This window comes from Artemia sp. Qi Xiang Cuo, chromosome 18 (genome assembly GCF_049724085.1).
Source record: "Artemia sp. Qi Xiang Cuo chromosome 18, ASM4972408v1, whole genome shotgun sequence".
In the NCBI taxonomy this organism is placed as follows: Eukaryota; Metazoa; Arthropoda; class Branchiopoda; order Anostraca; family Artemiidae; genus Artemia; species Artemia sp. Qi Xiang Cuo.
In genome coordinates this window covers 62,301,208-62,323,800 of record NC_142811.1, presented here as the reverse complement: position 1 = coordinate 62,323,800, position 22,593 = coordinate 62,301,208, and the positions used below count along the sequence as shown (strand labels likewise).

The window sequence follows — 22,593 nt, the reverse complement described above, 5'->3', positions numbered from 1 at the left end:
AATTTGTTATAAATTTGTTATATGTTGAAAATTTGTTTGAAATAATAAAACTCTTATTTACAAAGTCTGTGTTCTTAAGATTTATTGTTTAGCAAGATGAAGGTGTTTACACAATTTAAACACCCAATCTGTCTTCATTGCTAGAAATACATTTAGAGCAATTTTGTCTGCGTATCATCGATGTTAGACCTGGCCAGGAGAAAACTTACAAAAGCTTGGAATCCCGCCAGATGTGTCATGGAATTGACAGAGGTGTGTCTTCTAAGGTCACGGGAATTTGTTATTTCTTGAAAGCATTGAATAGGACAGAATATTGGGAATGGCGATTTAGTGCTGTTGCTTGGAGTGCTATTCTATTGGAAGGGAGTTGATCTTTCAAGTCCTAGCGAGGAAAAAGAACTAAAGAATAAAAAAAAATACTTTGAACATTTCGGGCGAAAAAATAAAATGCCAAGAAATGTTTTAGGTGTGGAGCTATTTAAAGTACGAGGGTGTGTCTTGATGTCAGAGGGCTGTTTTGGAAATTCCATGCTAATCTTCTATCTGTGTCGTAGAATAGATTGAAGGGGTTGTCCTGACGTCAGAGGGCTGCCATCGGAATCCCATGTTAGTTTTCCTATCTGACCGTTTAAAAATGAGGGTGTGCTACCTTTAATAAATAGGCTAATAACTATTTATTAGTACTTGTGCATTATCCTGACCATACTCAGATTAATCATATAAAAAAAAAAATACTGAAACACTTGGAATCCTGGGAATCTTGCCAAAACTGAAAAAATATTCCATCACCTGGTTACACAAACAGGAATGCGCCGTTAAACCTTCTTCTTAAACCATTGGAAGAAAGGAGTAGTGGCTGTGGGCGTCGTAGGACCTGAAATGCCCCCACTTCTTTTACGAATACGTTTTTGCAAGATTTTAGGGAAAATCCTGAAAACTTCGGTGATAGTTAAAGCCGCAAGGCCTTGTGAGCCTATTGGTAAATCCTTGCCTGGTTTCACTGAAATTTTCATTTTGTTTACAATAATATGATAAGTAATAAAAAAATATTTTCAATATAATTCGTTTTAGTAAAGCACCAAACACGCAGTACGTCTTAGTAAAAATCTTTTCTAGTCATTTGAGTCCCTTCAATAGTTTACCTCTTATGCTCCCAAAGGCTCGAAAGTTTGTACCTTATATGTCCCCAGGGCATAAGTTAAAACCCATCCCCCGTGATTTGGGGTGGGAGGGGTTTATAGCGACACCGGAGCTTTTTTTGTAATATGATTGTTGAACTATCATAGGCAGCGCAATAGTGCTGCCTAAGTAAAGAACGATGTTGGCACAATGTATTATTTTTTTTCTTGGTTTTAGACCAAGGCACTTCGTATCGAAAGAGTTGTCGTAGGAAGTTCGGAAGAGGCTCGTTCGATTGGAAATTGGAGTGGCTTGCGCCTTTTTTAATACTCGAAAGTGATTGGAAGGCAACTATTACCCATTCCACGCCCACCATTTCTCGAAACACATCCAATCAAAATTTTGAAATAACCATTTTGTTCAGCTTAGTTTATTTCCAAATAGAAAATGTATTTTTGAGGAGGACACTCCCCCACAACTCTCAGGGCAAGGGTTTTAAGTTATGCCCTGGGGACATTTAAGAACGCTGTTGGGACAATTTATTATTAATTATTTTTTTCCTTTAGACCAGGGCACTTCGTATAAAAAAAATTGTCGTAGAAAAAATTGGCAACTAACACACCTTCTACGCCCACCATTTCCCCAAACAAATCAAATCAAAATTTTGAGATAGCCATTTTGTTCCACGCAGTTAAAGTTCAGGAAATTATACCTTTGAGCAGGAAACTCCCCCCACAGTCTTCAGGGCAAGGGTTATAAGTTATGCCCTGGGGACATATAAGTTTTTATTGAAATATTTGTCGTAGAAAGTTGAAAACAGGCTCATTCGATTGAAAATTCAAAGGTCTAGTGCCCTTTTTAATAGTCAAAAGTGATTTGCGGGCAGCTAGCCTCCCTCTCTCGCCCACCTTTTCCCCAAACACATCCAATCAAAATTTTTAGATAGCCATTTTACTCAGTGTTTTTGATTTTCAAATAGAAATTATATTTTTGAGGAGGACACTCCCCCATAGCCCTCAGGGCAAGGGTTGTAAGTTATGCCCTGGTGGCATATAAGGCTTTCACTGAACGCGTCGTCGTAGAAACTTCAAAAATGACTAATTCGATTGGAAATTGAAATGGCCAGTGCCCGTTTTAATAGTCGAAAGTAATTGGATGGCAACAAACACCCCTTCCACGCCCATCATTTCCCCAAACATATCCAATCAAAATTTTGAAATACCATTTTGTTCCACGCAATTTAAAGTTCAGAAAATTATACCTTGGAGAAGGACACTCCCCCGCAGTCTTCAGAACAAGGGATATAAGTTATGTCCTGGGGGCACATAAGGTTTTTATTTAAGTATTTGTCATAGAAACTTGAAAAAAAACTTATTTTATTAGAAATTCAAAGGGCTAGTGCCCATTTTAATAGTCAAAATCGATTTGAGGGCAACTAGCCCCCCTCTCGCGCCGACCTTTTCCCCAAACACATCCAATCAAATTTTGTAGATAGCCATTTTATTCAACGAAGTTGAAAGTTTTGGAAATTAGTTCTTTAAGGAAAGCAACCCCTCCCCCCACAGCCCTCAGGGCAAGGGTTGTAAGTTTTGCCTGGGGGCTTATAAGTTTTTTTTATAGAAAAAGATGTTGTAGAAACTTCAAAAAGGGCTCATTCAATCAGAAATTGAAAGGGCTAGTGCCCTATTTATAGTCGAAAGTGATTGAAGGGCAACTAACCCCCCCCCCCTCTCAAGCCCGCCATTTCTTCAAATACATCTAATTAAAGTTTTGAGATATCCATTTTGTTCAACGTAGTTGTAAGTTCTGGAAATTAGCCCTCAATGCAAGGGTTGTAAGTTATGCCCTGGGGGCAGATAAGGTTTATATAGAAAGTTGTTGTAGAAATTTCAAAAAGGGCTCATTTGATTGGAAATTAAAATTGCCCTTTTTAATAGTCAAAATTGAGTGGAGAGTAATTAAACCCCCTCTCACGCCCACCATTTCCCAAAGAACATTCAATCAAAGTTTATTGATAGCCATTTTGTTCAACATAGTTGAAAGTTCTAGAAATTATGTATTTAAGAATGACAAACCCCCCCGGCTCCCAGAAGAAAGTTTGTAAGTTATGCCCTTGGGGCATATCAGGTTTTTATAGATAGTGTTGTCATAAAAACTTCAAAACGGGCTCATTCAATTGGAAATTGAAAGGGCTAGTGCCCTTTTTAATGGTTGAAAGTAATTGGAGGGTAACTAGCCCCCCTCCCACGCCCACCATTTCCCCAAACACATCCAATCAAAATTTTCAGATAGCCATTTTGTTCAACGTAGTAGAAAACTCTGGAAATCAGGTCTTTGAGGATGACAACCCCCCAGCCCTTGGAGCAAGGTTTGTAAGATATATCCTGGGGTTACATAAGGTTTTTATCGAAAGCGTTGTCGTAGAAACTTCAAAAGGGCTCATTTGAGGGGAAATTGAAAGGGGTAGTGCCTTTTTTAATAGTTGAAAGTTATTGGAGAGCTACTTACGCCCCTCTCACGCCCACCATTTCCCCAAACACATCCAATCATAATTTTGAGATAGCAATTTTGTTTAACGTAGTTAAAAGTTCTGGAAATTAGGTCTTAGAGAATGACAACCATCTTAACAGTCCTTTGGGCAAGAGTTGCAATTTATACCCTGGGGGTATATAAGGTGTTTTTAGAAAGCGTTGTCGCAGAAACTCAAAAAGGGCTTTTTTGAGTAAAAGTGCCTTTTTTAATAGTCAAAAGTGATTGGAAGGCTTGACATTTTCATAGGCAGCGCGCTAGCACTGCGTAAGTAAAGAACGATGTAGGCACAGTGTGTTTTTTCTCCACCCGGGCACTTCGTATCGAAGGAGTTGTCGTAGAATCTTGGAAAAGGGCTCATTCGATTGGAAATTGGAATGGCTAGTGCCCTTTTTAATAGTCGAAAGTCATTGGAGGGCAACTAGCCCCCTCCACGCCCATCATTCCCCCATTCACATCCAAACAAAATTTTGAGATAGCCATTTTGTTCAGCATAGTTGATTTCCAGATAGATTTCTTTCTATCTGGTTGATTTCCTGGGGGCATAAAGCTGTTTGTAGAAGGTGTTGTCGTAGAAACTTTAAAACAGGCTCATTCAATTAGAAATTCAAAGAGCCAGTAGCCTTTTCAATAGTCGACAGTGATTGGAGGGCAACTAGCCCCCCCCCCTCCCACGCCCATCATTCCCCCGTAACACATCCAATCAAAATTTTGAGATAGCCATTTTGTTCAGCATAGTTGATTTCCAGATAGAAAATATGTTTTTGAGGAGGACACTCCTCCACAACCCTCAGGCAGGGTTTTAAGTTATGCTCTGGGGGCATATAAGGTTTTTATGGAAGGATTTGTCGTATAAACTTCAAAACAGGCTCATTCGATCGGAAATTCAAAGGGCTAATACCCTTTTAGTAGTCGAAAGTGATTGGAGGGCAACTAGACCCCACCCCCCCCTTGCCCATCATTCCCCCAAACATTCTCCGGGCACTTCGCATCGAAGGAGCTGTCGTAGAAACTTCGAAAAGGGCTCATTCAATTGGAAATGGGAGTGGCTAGTGTCCTTTTTAATAGTCGAAAGTGATTGGAGGGCAACTAGCCCCCCCCCCCACGCCCATCATTCCCCCAAACACATCCAATCAGAATTTTGAGATAGCCATTTTGTTCAGCGTAGTTGATTTCCACATAGAAAATATGTTTTTGGGGAGGAGACTCTCCCACAACCTTCAGGACAAGGGTTTAAGTTATGCCCTCGGGGCGTATAAGGTTTTTATAGAGGGCGTTGTCGTAGAAACTTCAAAACAGGCTCATTCAATTGGAAATTCCAAGGGCTAGTACCCTTTGTAATAGTCGAAAGTTATTGGAGGGCAACTAGCCCCCCCTCCCACGCCCATTATTCCCCCAAACACATCCAATCAAAATTTTTAGATAGCCATTTTGTTCAGTGTAGTTGATTTTCAAATAGAAAATATGTTTTTGAGGAGGACACTCCCCCATAACCCTCGGGACAAGGGTTTTAAGTTATGCCCTGGGGGCGTATAAGGTTTTAATAGAAGGCGTTGTCGTAGAAACTTCAAAACAGGCTCATTTAATTGTAAATTCGAAGAACTAATGCCATTTTTATAAGTGAGCAGTGTTGGGAGGGCAACAAGACTCCCTCCTACCCACGCCCATCAGTCATCCAAACACATCCAATAAAAATTTTGAGATAGCCAATTTGTTCATTGTAGTTGATTTCCTGATAGCAATTATGTTTTTGACGAGTACACTCTCCCACAACCCTCAGGGCAAGGATTTTAAGTTATGCCCTGGGGGCAAATAAGGTTTTTATAGAAAGCGTTGCCGTAAAAACTTCAAAAAAGGCTCATTCGAATGGAAATTCAAAGGGCTAGTGCCATTTTTAATAGTCAAAAGTGATTGCAGGGCAACTAGCCCCCCACACCCATCATTCCCCCAAACACATCCAATCAAAATTTTGAGCTAGCCAATTTTGTTCAGCGTATTTGTTTTCCAGATACAAAATATGTTTTTGAGGAGGACACTCCCGCACAAACCTCAGGACAAGGGTATTAAGTTATGGCCTGGGGGCATATAAGGATTTTATAGAAGGAGTTGTCGTAAAAACTTCAAAACAGGATCATTCGATTGGAAATTCAAAGGGCTAGTACCCTTTTTAACAGTCGAAAGTGTTTGGAGGGAAACTAGCCCCCCCCCCACGCCCATCAATCACCCAAACACGTCCAATCAAAATTTTGAGATAGCCGTTTTGTTAAACGTAGTTTCAAATTCTGGAAATTAGGTCTTTGAGGATGAAAACCTCCTCACAGCCCTCAGGACAAGGGTTGTAAGTTATTCCCAGGGGGCATATAAAGTTCTTATAGAACGCGTTGTCGTAGAAACTTCAAAAAGGGCTCATTTGATTAGAAGTTGAAATGGCTTGTGCCCTTTTTTAATAGTCAAAAGTAATTAGAAGGCGACTAACACCCCTTCCACGCTCAGCATTTCTCAAAACACATCCAATAAAAATGTTAGGATAGCCATTTTGTTCCACGAAGTTAAAGTTCAGGAAACTATATCTTTGAGCAAGACTCTCCTCCCAAAGACTTCTGAGCAAGGGTTATAGGTTATTCCCTGGGTCATGTAAGTTTTTATTGAAATCTTTGTCGTAGAAAGTCGAAAAAGGGCTCATTCGATTGAAAATTCAAAGGTCTAGTGCCCATTATAATAGTCAAAAGTGATTTGAGGGCAACTAGCCCCCCTTTCTCGCCCACATTTTCCCCAAACACATCCAATAAAAATTTTTAGATAGCCATTTTACTCAGTGTTTTGGATTTCCAGATAGAAATTATGTTTTTGAAGAGGACACTCCCCCACAGCCCTCAGGGCAAGGGTTTTAAGTTATGCCCTGGGGGCATATAAGGCTTTTACTGAACGCGTCGTCGTAGAAACTTCAAAAATGACTAATTCGATTGGAAATTGAAATGGCTAGTGCCCTCCGATCAAAATTTCTTGATAGCCATTTTTTTCCACGAAGTTTATGGTTCAGGAAATTATACCTTTGAGCAGGACACTCTCCCCATAGTCTTCAGGGCAAGGGTTATAAGTTATGCCCTGGGGGTATATAAGGTTTTTACTCAAATGCGCAACTAACCCCCCTCTCACGCCAACCATTTCCCCAAACACATCGAATCAAAATTTTGAGATTTCTATTTTGTTCAACGTAGTCGAAATTTCTGGAAATTAGGTTTTTTAGGATAAAAACTCCATCTAAGCTTTCAGTGCAAGGGTTGTAATTTGTACCCTGGGGGCATATAAGGTTTATATAGAAAGTTGTTGTAGAAATTTCAAGAGGGGCTCATTTGATTGGAAATTGAAATTGCCCCTTTTAATAGTCGAAAGTGAGTGGAGATTAATTAGCCCCCCTCTCACGCACTCCATTTCCCTAAACACATGCAATCAAAGCTTAGAGATAGCCATTTTGTTCAACGTTGTTGAAAGTTCTGGAAATTATGTTTTTAAGGATGACAAACCCCCCAGAGTCCCCAGGGCAAAGGTTGTAAGTTATGCCCAGGGGGCATATAAGGTTTTTAATGATAGAGTTGTCGTAAAAACTTCAAAAGGGGCTCATTCAATTGGAAATTGAGAGGGATAACGCCCTTTTTAATAGTTGAAAGTGATTGGACGGTAACTAATCCCTCTCTCACACCCACAATTCCCCCAAACCCATCCAATTAAAATTTTCAGATAGCCATTTTGTTCAACGTAGTAGAAATTTCTTGAAATTAGGTCTGTGAGGATGACAACTCCCCCACCCAGCCCTCAGGGCGAGGGTTGTAAGTTATCCCCTGGGGGCATATATAAGGTTTTTATTGAAAGCGTTGTCGTAGAAACTTCAAAAGGGCTTATTTGATTGGAAATTGAAATGGCTAGTGCCTTTTTTAATAGTTGAAAGTGATTGGAGAAAGGCTAACGCCCCTCTCACGCCCACCATTTTCCCAGACACATCAAATCAAAATTTTGAGAAACATAATTTGCACTTTATTGAAAAAAATACAAATTAATGTGCATTGTCAGTTTAATATACATATACTGATATTTAGTAATCAAAATGTTAATATTATTTGATTTATTGAAGTTATAAAAGTAAAAAAAATTAAAATTTTTAGTAAAGTTCAAATTATGTTCTGGCCTTGGGAAGGTATAGGGGGTTTTGAGCCCAACTTATGTTAATTTCTGCTCGTTTTGAGTTTGACACGGTTATTTATTGTAATTTCTGTTCGTTTTGGATTTTATTTATTTATCGATGCTGATTTGTGGTAGTTTCACGCTTGGTAGATTATTTGATTTTATTTTTGCTCATTTTCTGTTTAATGAAGTTTTTTACTTTTCCTTGAAAAACTTATATTGTGGAAATAGTTTTTTCAATTAATTTCAACCAAAATGGACATCTCAAAATTTTGATTTGACGCATTTGGGGAAAAGAAGGTGTGTGGGGGGGGAGGGCAGATACCCACCAATCAATTTAATGACTCTTAAAAATAACTAGAACTTTCAATTTCCCATCAAATAAACTCGCTCTGAAATTTATAGGAGCACTTCTTCCATAAGAACCATATATGCCCCCCCCCCCCAGCATGACCTACCACGCCTGTCCCAGGGCCTTGGGGGTTTTTGTCACCCCAGAGTTTTTGTTATCTGATCTTTGAACTATTTTTTTTAAAAATTATTAGATTGATTTGGGGAAACAAGGGTATGGGGAGGTATCTATTTACCCTCCGATCACTTTTGACTCTTAAGAATGGCACTATAACTTCCGATTTTCAATTTAATGAGCACCCTCCAAAATTTATAAGACCTTCCTTTCTATGTGAAGTGCCTCTGGGAAAAAAATAAAAGTTTCTCGCCTTTTGGCCTTACGACGGGGGTGGAGGGAGGCAAGTTACAATCAGATCACTTTCTACTCTTAAAAATGGAACTAGAACTTTCAATTACTAATCATTTGAGTCTTCTGTGAAGTTTATAGGATGACCTCTTCCATATGAACCTTATATGCTTCCGGGGCATAAGTTGCAACCCTTACCCTGGGCTCTGAAGGGGTTATGTCGAACCCGAAGTTTATGTTATCTGATCGTTTGACAACCTTAAACAATTAGGTTCAACCTAAACCCCATACTCTGTGGGGGGGGGTATCTTGGCCCGGAAGTTTTTCCTTCTCATCTTTTGACTATTTCAAATAAAATGGCTATCTCAAATTATGGATGCATTTAGGGAAAGAGAAGGTAAGGAGGGGGGAGGGGGAAGTGAATGCTCTCGGATCACTTTCGATGCTTCTTAAACAGGTAACTAGAACTTTCAATTTTCAATCAAATGAGCCAACCCTCAAATTTATACGACTGTTCCTTACTTAAAACCTTATATGCCCCCAGGGCATAACTTACAACACTTCTAGTGGGCTCTGGGGGGGGGGGTTGTGTTGACCCGGAATTTTCATTATTGGATCTTTAAACTATTTTAGACAAAATGGCTATCTCGAATTTTTGATCGGGTGCAGTTGGGGAACTGAAGGTGAGGGGGGGGGGGATCTCCTTTGATCACTTTTGATGCCTCTTAAGAAAGTAACTATTTCAATTTCCAATCAAATCAGCAACCTCTTAACTTTATACGACCACCCCTTACAAAAACCCTATATGCCCCTGGAACATAATTTACAACACCTACCCCCGAGCTCTGTGGGTTTGTGTTGATCCCGAAGCTGTGTTATTTGAACTTTAACTATTTTGACCAAAATAGTTTTCTCAAAATTTTGATCAGATGCACTTGGGAAAAAAGGGTCTTGGAGGGGAGAGGGCTAGTTTCCTTCTGATAAGTATTGACTCTGTAGCATTCCGCTTAATTCCCGCTTAATGCTTGTGCTTAATTCCCTGTTGTGCCTATCCCATGCTTGTGCTTTTAATGCTTGTGCTGTGCTTAGATATTGCTTTTCTTTGTAGGTAGCCTGGGTCAATAAACCTTTATACTAGAAAAGTATTACATGGTGTCAGAAGTGGGATCTCATTGATGTACTACAGCCATCAATCAACTGGGAAGCCAGCTCCCTAGCAGAAGAATGGGACCGTTTCCAAGAGCATGCCCAACTGATGTTTGCAGGCCCACTGGCAGGCAAAACAGACAAAGCTCTCTGTGTCTACCTAATTGTCGGGGCTGGAGCAAAAGGACGAGAAATATTCAACACGTTCACCATTGCAGACGAGGAGCGGAACAAAATTGAACGATACCTTGAGAAATTAAAGGAATATGCATTACCAAAGAAGAACACAGTTTTTTCACGGTATCTGTTCCAAAAACGAGACCAAACTGAGGCTGAAAGTGTAGAGAAATATATTACAGAGCTCAAGACATTAGTGAAACCATGTTCTTACTCAGACCCAAACGAAATGGTCCGCGATCGCATAGTTTGTGGAATACTAAACCAGAACGTACGTGAGAAGCTCCTGGCTGAAGGTGATGAACTTACGCTTGAACAAGCTACCATTATGTGCAGAACCCACGAAGTGACCCAGGCACAGCTTAAGACACTCCATGGAACTAAGTCTATTCCCATAAAGCAAGAGATCGATGCCATCTCACGCTACCCAAACCGGAACAGCAGCAGAAAAAACAGGAAGCAAGTGGCTCAAAGAGCAAACCATGCTACTTCTGTGGTGGAACATACTCCCCCTCCCATGTCTGAACAGCAAAGGGCAAGACATTCTCCATCTGCAAAAAGCTCAACCATTTCACACGAGTTTGTCAAAGTAAGACAGTAAATTCAGTCGAAGAAGATACTGTCAAAGCGGACTCCAGTGATGAAACCGTATTCCTGTACTCCATCGAACAAAGCAAAAACAAAGACGAAGCAGTGATACCCTTGATCATCAACAATCAGTTCCCTGTCCAGTTCAAAATCGACACAGGGGCCCAGGTCAATATTATTCCAAGGAAGTACTTTGACCTCATCGCCCCAAAGCCCACCGTGAAACCAACAAGCCAGCACCTCACCAGCTACTGTGGAGCAAAGATCCATGTAGCTGGAGTCTGCGAATTACCATGCAGCTACAAAGATAACCTCAGCAGCAGGCAACAATTCTTTGTAGTAGAAACTAGGGCTGCCCCCATCATAGGCTACCGTTCAAGCCTTAATTTGGACCTGATTAAGCTGGTACTGAACGTAAATTCAACATCTTCAAGAGTACCATTCCTGAAGGAAAAGCACAAAGAAGTGTTTAAAGGAATCAGGAATCTCGAAGGAGAATGCAACATATACCTGAAAGACAATACCACTCCAACTGTCTACCCAGCGAGACGAGTACCCGCGGCCATGCAGGATAAACTCAAGCAAGAACTCAGTCGCCTAGAAGACCTAAGGATTATCGAAAAGGTCATTACCCTAACAGAGTGGGTCAATTCCATGGTTATGGTTAAGAAGGACGGGTCCATAAGACTGTGCATAGACCCCGTGAACCTAAACAAGTCCATCAAACGGCCCCACTATCCCATTCCAACTCTAGATGACGTCACCTCCAAGCTATACGGAGCGAAAATATTCACAAAACTTGATGCCCGTTCCGGTTACTGGTCAATTCCGCTCTCCGAAGATTCGTCTTACCTCACGACATTCAGCACAATATATGGAAGATATCGTTTCAAGCGAAAGCCCTTCGGAATCATCTCAGCGCAAGATGAGTTTCAGAGGAGGATGGAAGATGCCTTTGAAGACCTAGAGGGATTTTTCATCATCATTGATGACATGACCGTGTACGGTGCCACGCAAGAAGAGCATGATGAACGCCTAGCAGCGATACTCGAACGTGCCCTAGCTAAGGGTGTCCGTTTCAACGAAGATAAGTGCGTGTTTTTAGCCTCCAGTGTCAGCTACTTTGGACACATATTCAGCTCAACGGGGATGCGGCCAGATCCCGAAAAGATTCACGCCATTAACCACATGCCAAACCCATCATGCCTAGAAGAACTGCTAACCCTCCTTGGGATGATCAACTATCTCGCCAAATACATACCAAGCCTATCCACAAAAAAACAAACCACTCCGTGACCTGACCAAAGCAAACCCATTCATCTGGTCAGAGGAACACACCCAAAGACTCGAGGACCTGAAATGCTCTATAATGTCGAACACCCCGTTCTTCAACCATCAGAGCAAGAACGTCGAACTCATTGTTGACGCCTCCAGCCACGGACTCGGCGCCCACCTTGTTTCGGAAGGGCAGGTCACAGCGTTTGCATTGAGATCGCTCAGCAAGACAGAGCAGAAGTATTTGCAACTCGAAAAAGAGTTATACGCCATTGTGTATGGCTGTTAACACTTCCACCATTATCTGTACGGTCGCCACGATGACGTCACAACTGACCACCGCCCCCTCAAAACCGTTGTAGCAAATCCTATTCACAAAGCCCCACCACGAGTGCAACGAATAATGCTTCAGCTCCAGCCTTACGACCTGAGTCCGAGGTTCCGACCAGGATCCGAAATCCCCGTCGCTGACGCTCTGTCACGCCTCTATCTTAGCGATACAGATCCAAAACTGGAAGAAGATCTGGATATCTATGTACATCACGTAGTACGGAACCTTCAAGCCAGTGACCAGAAGCTTGAGCAGATACGGACGGAAACAACACAGTATGAAACCTTGAGCACCCTAGTCAAAACGATTCAAGAGGGCTGGCCGAATACTAGAAAAGAGGGCCCAACCAACATCCTAACCTACTGGAACGTCCAACACGAGCTGTCTTACACAAAAAGCATTCTTCTCAAGGGAGACAGATTGATCATTCCCAAGAACCTGCAGTTAGCCACACTCCAGCAGCTACATGCAGCTCAACTTGGAATCGAGAAAACCAAACAGCGAGCAAGGATTTTAGTGTACTGGCCAGGCCTCAGCGCAGACATCAAACAGTACATAGAAAAATGCCAAACAAGCTCCAAGCATATGCTGAACAACTCGAAGGAGCCGATGATCAACCACAGCATAGAAACGCTCCCTTGGCAAAAGATCGCTACTGATCTGTTTGAATGGAATGGCTCCAGTTTCCTAGCAACTTTCGATTATCACAGCAGTTTCTTCGAAGTAGACAGACTTACGACGACATCGTCCAACGCGGTTATAACGCGACTTAAGGCCCACTTTGCCCGGCATGGCATACCATCACAGCTAATGTCTGACAATGGCCCTCAGTTCACTTCCGGGGAATTCATCAATTTTGCCAAAGCCTGGGGTATTTCACTGAGCACATCTAGCCCCGGGTATCCCAAGTCCAATGGACTCGCCGAGAAAACTGTACAGATTATAAAAACATCATGACCAAGGCAATGGAAAATGGAGAAGACCCCTTTCTGGGTCTGTTAGAATACGGGAATACACCAGTTGATGGGTTTGCATCTCCTGCTCAACTCCTTATGTCTTGCCAACTAAGATCCATCCTACCATGCACCACACATCACCTAAACAAGAAGGTCGTCCCGACCAAACAGTTCACTCAGCAAAGAACTGAAATGCAGAAACGCCAGAAATTTTACCACGACAAATCAGCCAAGGCTTTAAATCAGCTCAACCCCGGCGACGCGATCCACATTCAGAAAATGCCCGACGTACCGTGGAAACAGGATGTTGTGGTTTCTCATGCAAAACAGCCACGATCGTACCGGGTGCAGACAAACGAAGGTACGATTCTGCGGAGGAACCGCAAGCACCTATCAGCCCGCCCTCATCGGAGTCCGAAAGGAACAAGTTTGGTTCGCGAAGGACTTGACGATGCCATAGTGCCAGACGCGACTGCCAAGTCACCACCCTCGCCGTTACAGACTGACCAGTTCATGTCCCCGTTGCTGATCCAGGATTGGAATCAAATCCTTAGCCCCTGCCAGAGCGTTACTGCGGTGCCGCCCCTAGAATCAAGCGCAACACCAACGACAGCATGAACAAGATACGGCCGAATTGTAAGAAACCCCCCTGAAACTGATCCTTTAAAGAGTGATTTTAAAAGTAGACTTGTAAATAGAGACAGTATGAGAGGAAGAAGAAGTGAACTAGTTAGTGAATATGTAAGAAGTGATCCTAGCGCCTTCTTACACATACCTTTCCGAAGGTACTTATTACAGAGTGCAAGCCCGCTCACAGTGGATGAACGGGAGCGAGTGTGGAGTGTTGGTGTAAGAGGAAATGCAGGCAGTTTAAGTGACAAAAGAAGGAAGATGTAGCATTCCGCTTAATTCCCGCTTAATGCTTGTGCTTAATTCCCTGTTGTGCCTATCCCATGCTTGTGCTTTTAATGCTTGTGCTGTGCTTAGATATTGCTTTTCTTTGTAGTTAGCCTGGGTCAATAAACCTTTATACTAGAAAAGTATTACAGGCTCTCAAAAGGGCAATAGAAATTCCAATTACAATTGAGCCCCCCTCCGAAGTTTATAAGACAAATCCCTCCATAAGAACCTTATATACCCCCAAGGCATAATTTACAACACTTGCCCAAGGGTTCTGGGAGGCTATGTTATTCCTGGATTTTTGTTATATGATCTTTGGTCTATTTTGAGCAAAAAGCCTGTATTAAAGTTCTATCAGACACATTTGGGGAAAAAGGGTGGGGGCTACTTACCATCAGATCACTATTGCCTCTTCAAAGGGGAATTAGAACTTTTAATTTTGAATCATTTTAGTTCCCTCTGAAGTTTTTAAGACAACTTCTTCAATAAGAACCTTATATGTTTCCGGGGCACAAGTTACAATCTTTACTCTGGGCTCGGGAGGGGCTACGTTGAATCCAAAGTTTTTGTTATCTGATCGTTGGACTTTTTCAAGCAAAATATTTGGATACATTTAGAGAAAAGAGGTTGTGTATGTGGGGGGGGGTATATACCCTCCGATCCCTTTTGACTCATAGAAAGGTAACTAGGACTTTTAATTTTCAAGCAAATGAGCCACCTCCTGAAAATTATCACGTTGAACAAAATGGCTATCTTAAAATTTTCATTGGATGTGTTTGGGGAAAATGTGGACGTGAGAGGGAGTTAGTTGCCCTTCAATCACTTTCGACTATTAAAAAGAGCACTAGATCTTTGAATTTCCAATCGAATGAGCCCTTTTTCAAGTTTGTACGACAAAAATTTCAATAAAAACTTATATGCCGCCAGGGAATAACTTATAACCCTTGCCCTGAAGACTGTGGGGGGAGTTTCCTACTCAAAGGTATAATTACCTGAACTTTAAACTGCGTGGACCAAAAAGGCTATCTCAAAATTTTAATTGGATGAGTTTGGGGAAATGGTGGGCGTGGAAGGGGTGTTAGTTGTCTTCCATTCACTTTCGACTATTAAAAAGGGCACTAGCCATTTCAATTTTCAATCGAATGAGCAATCAAATTTTTGAAGTTTCTCCGAAAATCCGTTCTATAAAAACCTTATATGCCCTCAGGGCATAACTTACAACCCTTGCCTTGAGGGATGTGGGGGGGGGGGTTATCATTCTCAAAGACCTAATTTCCTGAACTTTTAACTACGTTGAACAAAATGGCTATCTTAACATTTTGATTGGATGTGTTTGGGAGAATGGTAGGCGTGAGAGGGGGGTTAGTTGCCCTCCAATCACTTTCGACTATTAAAATGGGCACTAGGCCTTTGCATTTCCAATCGAGTCTGCCTTTTTTGAAGTTTCTACGACAATACTTTCTATAAAAACCTGGAGAAATAAGGGAAACAAGTAATTTCCGAGTTGACTTAAGGGATGTACCAATAGGTAAACCAAGGTACACAAGCTCTTGTAGTGGTATAAAATCAGAATCACCAAGATTTACTCTATCAGGAATTTCAGTAAATAATAGCACTTGAGACTTGACCGCATTTAAAGAAAAACCAATCTTGTTGTAATTCTTAGCAATCTCCCTAAAACTTTTTTCCAAACAAAACACAGCCCTACTTAGGTTAAGAACATTATCCGCATAATAGGCAGCGCAATAGCGCTGCCTAAGTAAAGACCGATGTTGGCACAATATGTTATTTATTTTTTTTTTCCTTTAGACCAGGGCACTTCGTATTGAAGGAGTTGTCGTAGAAACTTTGAAAAGGGCTCATTCGAATGGAAACTGGATTGGCTTGTGCCATTTTAAATAGTCGAAAAGTATTGGAAGGCATCTAACAATCCTTCCATGCCAACCATTTCCCCAAACACATCCAATCAAAATTTTGAGATAGCCATTTTGTTCAGCGTAGTTGATTTCTGAATATAAAATATTTTTTTCAGGAGGACACTCCCCCACAGCCCTCGGGTCAAGAGTTTTAAGTTAAACCCTGGGGTATATTAGAACGATGTTGGCACAATGTATTGTTTTTTTCCTTTAGACCAGGGCACTTCGTATCGACGAAGTTGTCGTAGAAACTTTGAAAACTGCTCATTCAATTGGAACTTGGAGTGGTTTGTGCCCTTTTCAATAGTCGAAAGTGATACGAAGGCAACTAACACCCCTTCCTCGCCCACCATTTGCCGAAACACATCCAATCAAAATTTTCAGATAGCCGTTCTGTTCAGCGTAGTTGATTTCTAGATAGAAATTATGTTTTTGAGGAGGAGACTCTCCCACAGCCCTCAGGGGAAGGGTTGTAAGTTATACCCTGGTGGCATATAAGGTTTTATAGAAAGCGTTGTCGCAGAAACTTCAAACAAGGCTCATTCGATTGGAAATTTGAAGGGCTAGTGCCCTTTTTGAAAGTGATTGGAGGGGAACTAACCTCTCCTCTCATTTCCACCTTTTCCCAAAACACATCCAATCAAAATTTTGATATAGCCATTTTGTTCAACGTACTTAAAAGTTCTGGAAATTAGGTCTTTGAGGATGACAACCCCCCAAAGCCCTCAGGGCAAGGGTTGTAAGTTATGTCCTGGGGGCATATAAGGTTCTTATAAAAAGCGTTGTTGTAGAAACTTCAAAAAGGGCTCCTTCGATTGGAAATTGAAATGACTAGTGCCCTTTTTAATAGTCAAAAGTGATTGGAAGGTTTTATAGAAAGCGTTGTCGCAGAAACTTCAAACAAGGCTCATTCGATTGGAAATTTGAAGGGCTAGTGCCCTTTTTGAAAGTGATTGGAGGGGAACTAACCTCTCCTCTCATTTCCACCTTTTCCCAAAACACATCCAATCAAAATTTTGATATAGCCATTTTGTTCAATGTAATTAAAAGTTCTGAATATTAGGTCTTTGAAGATGACAAACCCCCAAAGCCCTCAGGCCAAGGGTTGTAAGTTATGTCCTGGGGGCATATAAGGTTCTTATAAAAAGCGTTGTTGTAGAAACTTCAAAAAGGGCTCCTTCGATTGGAAATTGAAATGACTAGTGCCCTTTTTAATAGTCAAAAGTGATTGGATGGCAACTTGAACCCCTCTCACGCCCACCATTTCCCCAAACACATTCAATCCAAATTTTAAGATAGCCATTTTGTTCAGCGTAGTTGATTTCAAGATAGAAATTTTGCTTTTGAGAAGGACATTCCCCCACAGCCCTCAGGGCAAGGATTGTAACTTATTCCCTGGGGGTTATAAGGTTTTTATAGAAAGCGTTGTCGTAGAAACTTCAAAAAAGGCTCATTTGATTGGAAATTCAAAGGGCTACTGCCATTTTTAATAATCAAAAGTAATTGGAGGGCAACTACCCCCCCTCTCAAGCCCAGCTTTTCCTTAAACACATCCAATCAAAATTTTGAGATACCCATTTTGCTCAACATCGTTGAAAGTTCTGGAAATTAGGTCTTTGAGGATGACAACCCCCACAGCCCTCAGGGCAAGGGTTGTAAGTTAAGCCCTAGGGGCATATAAGGTTTTTTTTTATAGAAAGCATTTTCGTTTAAACTTCAAACAGGGCTCATTCGATTGGAAATTTAAAGGGCTAGTGCCCTTTTTAATTGTCGAAAGTGATTGTAGGGGAACTAACCTCTCCTCTCACTCCCACCTTTTCCCCAAACACATCCAATCAAAATTTTGAGATAGCCATTTTTTTCAACGTAGATAAAAGTTCTGGAAACTATGTCTTTAAGGATGTCAAATCCCCCACATCCCTGTGGGCAACGGCTGTAAGTTTAGCCCTGGGGGCATATAAGGTTCTTATAGAAAGCGTTGTGGTAGAAACTTCAAAAAGGGCTCCTTCGATTGGAAATTGAAATGACTAGTGCCCTTTTTAATAGTCAAAAGTGATTGGACGGCAACTAATACCCCTCTCATGCCCACCATTTCCCCAAGCACATTCAATCAAAATTTTAAGATAGCCATTTTGTTCAGCGTATTTAATTTCCAGATAGAAATTATGCTTTTGAGAAGTGCATTCCCCCACAGCCCTCAGGGTAAGGATTGTAAGTTGTTCCCTGGGAGCATACAAGGTTTTTATAGAAAGTGTTGTCGTAGAAACTTCAAAAAAGGCCAATTCGATTGTAAATTCAAATGGCTACTGCCATTTTTAAACAGGACACTCCTTTGAACAGGACACTCCCCTCAGAGTCTTCAGGGCAAAGGTTACATTAAACTTCAAAAAGAGCTCATTCAATTGGAAATTGAAAGGGCCAGTATCCTTTTTGATATTCAAAAGTAATTGAAGGGCAACTAACCCCCCTCTCACGCCCACCATTTCCCCAAACACATCCAATGAAAATTTTGAGATATCCATTTTCTTCAACGTAGTTGAAAGCTTTGGAAATGAGGTCATGTACGATGATAAGCTGCTCAAAATCCTTAGTGCAAGGGTTGTAAGTTATGCCCTGGGGGTATATAAGGTTTATATACAAAGTTGTTGTAGAAATTTCAAAAGGGCTCATTCAATTGGTAATTGAAAGGGCTAGTGCCCTTTTAATAGTCGAAAGTGAATGGAGAGTAATTAACCCCCCTCTCAAGCCCACCATTTCCCCAAACACATTCAATTAAAGTTTAGAGATAGCCATTTGGTCCAACCTAGTTGAAAGTTCTTGAAATTATGTATTTGACTATGACAAACTCCCCAGAGCCTCCAGGGCAAAGGCTGTAAGTTATACCCTGGGGGCATATAAGGTTTTTATAGATAGTGTTGTCGTAAAAACTTCAAAAGGGGCTTATTCAATTGGAAATTGAGAGGGCTAGTGCCATTTTAATAGTCAAAAGTGATTGGAGGGTAACTATCCCCCTCTCACGCCCACCGTTCCCCCAAACACATCCAATTAAAATTTTGAGATAGCCATTTTGTTTAACGTAGTCGAATGTTCTGGAAATTAGGTTTTAAGGATGACAACCCCCCCCCCAAGCCCTCAAGGCAAGGGTTGTAAGATATGCCCTGGGGGAATATAAGGTTTATATTGAAAACGATGTCTTATAAACTTCAAAAGGGCTCATTTGATTGAATATTAAAAGGGCTAGTGCCTTTTTTTTAAAGTTGAAAGTGATTGGAGAGGAACTAACTCACCTCTCACGCCAATCGTTTCCCCAAACACATCCAATCAAAATTTTGAGATAGCCATTTTGTTTAACGTAGTTGAAAGTTCTAAAAATTAGGTCTTTGAGGATGACAACCCCCTTCACAGCCCTTAGGGTAAGAGTTGTAATTTATTCCCTGGGGGCATATAAGGTGTTTATAGAAAGCGTTGTCGTAGAAACTCAAACAGGGCTTATTCGATTGGAAATGGAAAGGCCTAGTGCGCTTTTTAATAGTCAAAAGTAATTGGAAGGCTTAAAATTTTTATAGTAAATATCGATTTGGGTACAATGTATTTTTTTTTTATTTTAGACCAGGGCACTTCTTATCAAAGGATTTGTCGTAGGAACTTCGAAAAGGGCTAATTTGATTGAAAATAGAAAGGGCTGATGCCCTTTATAATAGTCGAAAGTGATTGGAGGGCAACCCATCTCCATCCCATCCCTACCCTCCCATTTGCCCATTATGTTTTGAAAAACTAAATTTTGTCTTAAGTTTAAATCAAAATGCACTGTGTTAATGCTAATTTCAAATAAAGCATCTAAGCAGTATCCCAAGAATGACTGAGGGTATTATGTTCAAACTTTCGAGGCTATTTTTGCTCTTAAAATTTAACCAAATCAAATTAGCGTAAATGTATCCAAGCTATCAAAAAAAGATTTTTTTGCGAATGGTATCAAGTTTTTCATTTTAGGTCAACTACTGTAGGTATGACATTAAATTAAACACTACTGTTTGTGTACAGATTTTTAAATTGTGTATGTTGTTAAAAATTACTGAAAAATGTTCTCCAGCATACAAATAGCAGGCCAAACTGTCAAGTCTTAAAATAAGGAAAAGATTTAAAGTATTATTTTCTTTTCCCTGAAAAGACTATGTCAATACAAAACGAACAGAAATTAATTTAAAAAACTTTTTCCACAAAATAAGTTTTTCAAAGAAAAGTAAAGAACTCCATTAAGCCAAAAATGAGCAAAAAATAAAATCAAATAGTCTACGAAGCGTAAAATCACCACAAATCAGAATCGATAAATAAATGAAACCCAAAACGAACAGAAATTACAATTAATAACCGAGTCAAACTCAAAACGAGCAGCAATTAATATGAGTTGGGCTCAAAACCCCTAAGCCTTCTCAAGGCCAGAACATAATTTGCATTTTACTGAAAAAAAAAAAAAAAAATATATATATATATATATATATATATATATATATATATATATATATATATATATATATATATATATATATATATATATATATATATATATATATATATATATATATATATATATATATATATATATATATATATATATATATATATATATATATATATATATATATATATATATATATATATATATATATATATATATATATATATATATATATATATATATATATATATATATATATATATATATATATATATATATATATATATATATATATATATATATATATATTATATATATATATATATATATATATATATATATATATATATATATATATATATATATATATATATATATATATATATATATATATATATATATATATATATATATATATATTTAGTAATCAAAATGTTAATATTATTTCATTTATTAAAGTTATAAAAGTAAAAATAATTATATTTTTTCAGTAAAGTGCAAATTTTGTTCTGGCCTTGGGAAGGCATAGGGGTTTTGAGCCCAACTTATGTTAATTCCTGCTCGTTTTGAGTTTGTCTCGGTTATTTATTGTAATTTCTGTTCGTTTTGGGTTTCATTTTTTTATCGATGCTAATTTGTGGTAGTTTCACGCTTGGTAGATTATTTGATTTTATTTTTGCTAATTCTTGATTTAATGGAGTTCTTTACTTATCTTTGAAAAACTAATTTTGTGGAAAAAGTAATTTTAATTAATAACGTAAAACAGACACACTAACACCGTTCAATATGCAACAAGGCAAAAAATCCCCTTGGGCTCTTACGGTCGTGTTATTATAAATAGTAGGAGAGGTAATTGCCCCTTGTTTAATTCCAAGATTCACACGGAGTTCTGAAGGAAGAAGCGAGGATCCAATCTTTAAACGTACTCAGAGGTGTGTATACATACAATAAAGAGGTCGAACTACATCAACAGATACCCTTTTTTTAATAACTCATGCCTAGCCTGAGAATGAATTAGAGATTCGAAAGCATTACTAATGTCATATGCGTCAATAGCCAAAGCCTTTCAGCCTGAAAGGTCAGATGAACCTGACCTTTCAGCATCCTTTAATATTGTACATAAACTGTTTAAAGCTTGGTAGAAACCGAGACGCGGTTGAAACCAACACAGAAAAGGAGGCATGACACACTGTTGTCAAATATGATCAGTAATCAACAACTCAAAAATCTTAGATAAAACACTAGAAACTGTAATGGGCTATAAGACGAACGTTGAGAAAGCGGTTTCCCTTTTTTCAGAACCGGAGTTGTGCAATCGGGCACAACTCCTATTGTATAAATCATCTGGAACAGTAAAGCAATATGGTCAAAAAGGTAATCGCTGGCAAACTCGAAATGGCGAACACAAATCCCAGTCCACTCACAAGAAAACTTCTTTTTAAGCTTCGGTATAACCTCTTTAGTCAAATTACCTCAAAAATGAGCCACCCACTCAGACTCGGTCATCTCTAAAGCACTAGAATCAATAGATTGGCCGGGACGAGACTTCCAAAGCAAATATGAATATAGGCTTTGTGCAACCTTCGCTAAACTTTACTACTACGAGGCAACCCATAAGAGATAATTTAGTTCAAAATAGATTTTTCATCCCAAAAAGCTCACCAAAACCAGAGGAACTACCTGATTACTGGAACTACTCAGGTTAGAATGCAAATGCCGCGTCGTCCAGGTCAACATAATTAGCAGTTTTTATATCAGTACAACATAGGGAAAAACATTAAATCGAAAAATGTTGATAACTTAAAATAAACTAAGTCTTCTTACTTGAACATATTTTCCTTTACATGCATAAGTAACAAATTTATGTATGGAATTGCAGGTCAATTAGATAGGATTCAAACATATATTGGAAAGATAACATACTGATAAATAATCAAACAAATACAACTTAAAAACAATAGGGAAATTTTGAAGACAATATCAAATATTGTCTTCGTCAATATTTGATAAATAATGTCCTGGGCCAAGGTTTGCTTTTCCTCGACAAGTCCAGACAGGTGGCAAAAAGTAAACAATTTCAAAATAATGACTTTTATCAACTCTTTCAAGGTTGTTAATTACGTGGCAGAGGCTGATTGAGAGAATATTCAAACAAAATGGCTGCCTAAAAAGAGGGTCTTGTAGTCTTTGGTTGATTATCTAAGTCAAATCTTAATCATTCCTTTTTTCCAGCCTCTCTTATCTCCTTGTAGATTATATAGTAGTTGAAAATAGGTATTGAATTTCATCATTTTAAACTATTCCTCATAAGTAAATAATATAAT

The 22,593-nt window shown here is 39.4% G+C and overlaps 1 protein-coding gene across 1 annotated transcript in view; it reads right to left on the bottom strand.

The window, feature by feature from the left end:
- The window catches only part of LOC148941755 (uncharacterized), a 35,073-nt gene extending 12,924 nt beyond the window's left edge, over nt 1-22,149 (bottom strand). The window contains exon 1 of the mRNA XM_089104346.1: nt 22,094-22,149. The gene's annotated coding sequence lies outside the window, so the exon portion shown is untranslated. The remainder of the gene's footprint in view (nt 1-22,093) is intronic.
- Nucleotides 22,150-22,593: the final 444 nt, after the last annotated feature.